The following is a 6,000-nucleotide window of genomic DNA, read 5'->3' as shown; positions in this document are numbered from 1 at the left end:
CTAGTGTGTTTACCTTTTCAAATATTTTTTATTGATTATATACATTCTGCTTTAGCTCCTGTATCCAGTTCAGTTTGCTAAACTTCAAGGGGAACTTACAAATACTTTAGCGTATTGAGAGCACAGAAACTATTAGCCCAGTTTTGTTTAAATACTTGTCACCAGTGTAGGTCTATATTTAAACTGGATGCTCCTGCTTTGTGTAATGCTGCCCTGTGTTGTGAAACCGGAGGTGATGTGAAAATGCTGTAATCCTCACGCACTGTGTCAGTGAAATGTTGTGTATCGCTTCGTAAAGTGTTTCCATTATTTCTGTAGGCTTATAAGAATAAACTGTGTTGTGACTTAGATACACAATTTATTTGGATAGCATAAATTCAATTAAACTGACAAGATCTTCATCAGCTAAAGTTTTGGTACTTTGTGGGAAGTTTATACAAACTATACAAATGCTGTGGGTGAACTGGTAATATTCCTGATACAGTCTGTGATGTATATTGTCTGTTACGGTGCACTGGCAGAGCCCTGTTAAAGTCCATAGGGCTCTGTCAGTTTAGGTCAGGTGTAAATTTGCCCAATGGCTCTTCTTTAGTCTAGGTTACCACTTTACACACAAGAGTATATGTGTGTCTGTGGCAGTGCATCTGCCTGGGAACAGAGGTTTTTGAATTTGGCTCATATATTTCTGTGAAGAACTGCAAGCCCAGTTCTGCATCCTCATCGCCAGGTTGTCTTAGGTAGAAGACCAAAATCAGAATTTGGTCTGGGCTTCTTAATAACCATGGAAGGAACCAAGTATCTAAGCGAATGTAATTTTACAGACTTTTTTCTATTTCAGCTAGTTAGAGCCCTTTCTTTTGTAAAGCAAATAAGATTTACCACTAGGCAATGTCCCTGGAAGTTCTTTGAAACTACAGCTGCCAGTGGCAGGGTTGGAGGCAGCTGTGCTGCTGACTGAGGGCAGGCAGAGGTTGCACAGATGTGTGTAAGGGCTCCCACGTCTTGCTGCTCCCATGTGGGAGCACTAACTGCACCAGCCAGTACCAGAGTCAGGATGCGCGTGGTCCCCTCAGCTCCAGGGGTGCCTGTGCCCTAGGTCGCCTGTCAGGATAGGGTCACAATGTGGCACTGCATCATGCCCTGTGCCGGGGTGGGTGTAGGGTGGCATCAGGCAGGGCTGGCTGGAGCCTGATGCTCGGCAGGACCACAGCGCTCACACCGCCCTGCAGGGCCAGCTGGCCAGCTGCCACAAAAGCAAAAGAGGCCAAAGGCTCCTCTGCTCCCTTCCCTTCTTTTGCGGGTGCTTTGTGCTCACTGGGGGACTCAGCACCCCTCCCGTGGAGGGTTTACTGACATCCTGGTGTCTTTTTTGTTTCGCTTCCCTGTGGAGAAATGTGAAATACAGTCAAAACCTTGCTAACGAGCATTTTTTACTTTCTGTTGGCATTAAATTAATACTAGTCTTCAAAATAAGTGATGAACTAACTGATTCACTTAATCCAAGTCTGAATACTGAAATCAAATTCAAGTGAACAGGCTTTCTTGCAAAGCCCAGCTACCCAGAAGGTAAGGAAAAGGCATCTTTTTTTTTTTTTTTTTTTCCGCTACTTCATTGATTCTCCCAGGCAGGTTGTGTGGTCTACTCTTTGGAGACACGTGATCCAATTTCTATCTGTGGTAGAATTATTTGGTGGAGGGAGAGTTTGAAGCAGCAGAGAACTGTGCTATAATGTTTATGATGATGTCCTTAGCTAGAACCAGCTCTTAAACCATAGTTTATCCCGGAAAGTGGGCATTGGTTTCTGGAGATAACAGAAACAAGGATTTGCTGTGTTTCATCTGAACCACCTCTGCTTCAAGATGATAATGAACTCAGACCCCATATCTTTATTCTTCCCAAATGCTGGGCTATAGAGTCCTCTAATCCTCTGCTTCTTGGCAGAGGATAAACAATACCAACAGAAGCACGACTGACAGGCTTCCAGCTTTTCTCAAATTTGCTGGTTTAGCATTTCAAAACTTTGAAATTTGGGGAAATGTGCTCACTTCCTTTTTTCCTCTCGCCACTGCTGGGTGTTGCACTTACATAATAAAACGTTGTATGTTCTGAGTCAGTCATAAATGTATGGGAAGACTGGGACTCATTTTATTCCACTTGAGTCTGACAGGGTAGATGTGTGGGGCTGTGGTCCCAGTTTGACCAGCTTTAGGTGCCACTGGCACCTTCTTCCCACTCCCAACCTTTCCTCTAGCTCCCATCCCTGTATTGTGGCGTGCTGTCCCCTGCTTATGCTGGCACGGCTGCTTGGGTGCCCTTGCGCTGGTCTGAATTGGGAAACCACCCAGGTCAAAAGTTCCCTTGTTTAAAAAAGGGGGCCTCCCCTGATGCTTTTTTTCTAAAGCGAGATTAATTCCTCCGTCTGACTCACATCGCACCACTCACACCGCTGAGCCAGGGCTAAGGAAGTGGGCAAAACCCATAGGGAAGCGGTAGCGAAGCCGTAGGTTGAGTATTGCCGCTCAAGACCGTACATCGTGAGTAAGCAGCCTTGGTATGTAGTTGGCACCATCGGTTGGGGCTCACCCAACCCGTCCGCCGGGGTCGGCGTGGCGGGGGAGAGGCAGCGCCCGGCAGCCCCTGCCCTCCTCGGTGCCTCCCTGGGGGCAGCGGCAGCACATGGGTCCAAGGATGGGGGGTACTGCCGTGACAGGGTGCCTGGTGGGCTCCCCCAAAGCCCAGGGCTCCTTGCGGTGACCAGCCCAGACCTCGGTGCCTCGCCAGATGCCGAAGTCGGGGTAGGTGAAGCTCGCCTTTTGTGGCCCAACCCAGGAAGGTGGATATTTAACGTGTTTTCTGAAGTCCCCTTTTGCCACTGAGTCTTCAAGTTGAAAAACAGATGAGAAAGGCTCGCTGGCTGAACATAATCATACGGGCATTTTTGTGTTTCATCAGCTTTTTCCAAATGCAATGTTCTCTGCTGGGGTCAGTGGCTTTGCAAAAATGGGAATGATGCTGTCATAAAAAAAAGTGCTAACAGCCCTCACAGACAAAACCAACAGAATGAAATCTCAGACCAGTTTGGATTTGTAACACTGCGCACAAATACGCATGTGTACGTTTCTTCTGTTAAACCTCCTTACTAAGATAAAAAAATGTTGCTTAAATTAAAAATTACCTCGGTTTTGCACTGAAAGCATTTGTTGTGGATAGTGAGTTAAAATTGCACATCATGCATAATAAGAAGACATATGAAAGTTTTTCGCCAGCGAAACTTTGATACGCTTAAGACGCTGTGGTAGCCACAACTACTTTTTTGTTTACATTTCAGGAGAAGTAATTTCCTGTTAATCTGGGCCAGATTTGGAGAGTGGGAGTATTTGCAAACACAGGTTACTCTAAAAATAAGTTGGAAATGGTAGTTCTGTACACTTCGAAGAACAATACTGCCTGGGAACGGTACAGCTTCTCAGAGACAAAAGTCCAATCCTTCAAAAAAACCAAGGAAAAACAATGCAGTCACATACTGCTTAATGAGATTAAAGCTCCTAAATTGTTCTTATTCAGGAATGACACCACGTGCTTTCCACATACCGAAGCATGCAGCAGTAAGAAGCAGTTAGAGGTCACATTAGAAAAGAGGGGAGAACTCTTTCGGTAGCTTCCCAAAGTAAGTGTGCGTTTGAGATTTAACTTTGTTGTTTTTAATAGTTACAACACACCGGCTTATCCCTTGTTTAATGTCACCAGAGTAAGTCCAAGGTAGTATTTTTCTGACTCAATGAATACTTTGTTTAAGCTGTAATAAGAAAACAAGGGGATATGTGCGTGCGTATATATACATCCATATCTACACGCACATGTGCATATGAAGGAGCATATGCGTGTGCATATTGTAATACATGTGTCTGTAAGTCTGACCCAGAAGCCGCAGAACGGTTACGAGGGGCATGAGGCTTTGTTTTCTGCCTGGTGGGAGCGAGCTCGGAGGCAGTTGCGTAACCTTATAGCTTGGTCCGTATGGCCTCTGCTGCTGTGCGGATTATGTCTATTATGTAACTGCATTTATACAGGAAGCTAACAGCATCTAACAAGCTAAAAATAAGCAGACTTCTATAATTTCAAAGGACAATATTTTAAACTTCGCTTATGCGGCTGCTCCTGTTTCAACAATAAATGTGGCCTTTTCAGACATTTTATTTATCTTTTGAGCAGGATGATACTTTAACACACTGGCAGCCTGTTTTCTCAGAGAGAGTCAGAGCTCCTTTCTCATTTTTCCATTACAGCAAGAACTCTCCTGGCTTTTATTTAAGGTACTCTACAATATCTGCGAGAAGCAAAGCAGCCCAGACTATCAGTCCTGCTTTTTCTCCTCAGACAGCCAAGCAGCCTGACATTTGTGGGCAGCTTTTGGAAAAATGATGTTTGTTTCCATGCTAGTAATAACCTTCTCAGTCAATTAGACAGCAGATTATTAAAGGCATTTTTTATATTGCTCCTTCAGATGCTGGGTTTCCAGGGCAGAACAAAAAGCATTTCGTTTCTCCCTCTACCGAAGTTGCTCCTTACCTTGGCTTTGCGTCCACACGCCCTGTGTGCTGTGGAACCCTGTGGGGCTGACACCTCACTCCTCCACTGCCGTATGGGCAGTGGGACGGGTACACAGCGGGCAGCTGGCATTTCTTAAGCTGACACTTGCATTCACCTTGTGTCGTCACCCCTGCCCTTCCACGTATGGCTGCTCGTGCCTCTCCCCGCAGGGAGTGGAAGTGAGCTTCAATACGAGCATTTTAATGCCTGGGGAATCCAGCTCTCCGTTTCTGCACAGGGCTCCCGATTGGGATGTTAAAACAGGCTCACGCCAGGTGTTGCCTGCCCCGCGCTGGGCTGCCTCGGCTCTGTGGGTGCGGGAAGGACCCAAGGCGCTGGTGGGGGCTGTTTGATACAGGACTACCCTCCGTGGGAGAGCACAGGCCCTGGTGGTGATGCTGATCTTCCTCCTGCCCCTCCTCACCCTCAGTGGGCTACAGCGGGAGCCAGGGATGGGGAGCACTGCCCACAGGTGAGACGCAACCTGGCCTTGGGGGGACAGGACAGAGGCAGGGCCAGTGTGTGCCACTCCACTGCTCTATCAAAGGTGCTTCTTCAAGCTTGGTGAAACTGAGTCACGCACAAAGATCCCGCAAAGTCCTTGAGTACCTACAGTGGTAAGTGACGCTGATCACATGGGGTTAATTAACAGAATCATAGAATAGTTTGGGCTGGAAAGGGCCTTAAAGATCATCTAGTTCCAACCCCCCTGCCATGGGCAGGGACACCTTCCACTAGACCAGGTTGCTCAAAGCCCCATCCAGCCTGGCCTTGGACACTTCCAGGGATGGGGGGACATCCACAGCCTCTCTGGGCAACCTGTGCCAGTGCCTCACCGCCCTCGCAGTGAAGAACTTCTTCCTTACATCTAATCTAAATCTACCCTCTTTCCATTTCAAGCCATTACCCCTTGTTCTATCACTACATGCCCTTGCAAAAAGTCCCTCTCCAGCTTTCTTGTAGGCCCCCTTTAAGTACTGGAAGGCTGCTATAAGGTGTCCCTAGATTGGAGATGCTAATTTGAGCAGCAGTTACCTCACTTTTGACAGAAAGCACTTGATTTGTGATTTTACAGAATCCAATCGCAATCTCCTACTTCAATTTTGTTGTGATTTCTCCCCTCTTAAAGGGGCACAACCTTATCTGATGTAGGATGCTATATCTTCATTGATTTGCAGTAGCTGAAAAGCAGGCATGAAATATTCATGTTTGCTTTCTTCACCCTTGGATTTTTTCCTTTTAGGCTGGCATTAGTCCATTTGCTCCCAGCACCCACCAGCTGCTGCAAGGACAGTCAGCAGCAGTTCCTCAAAATACCCCCTCTGTGTTCTCAGAGAAGCAGCAGGCCCTATGACGGCTGACAAGAGCTAGATGGAGAGGCTGCGCTGGGGCATGGCCACTGAGCAAGG

Source organism: Accipiter gentilis, chromosome 11 (assembly GCF_929443795.1).
Source record: "Accipiter gentilis chromosome 11, bAccGen1.1, whole genome shotgun sequence".
Lineage (NCBI taxonomy): Eukaryota > Metazoa > Chordata > Aves > Accipitriformes > Accipitridae > Astur > Astur gentilis.
This window is presented reverse-complemented; position numbering follows the sequence as displayed.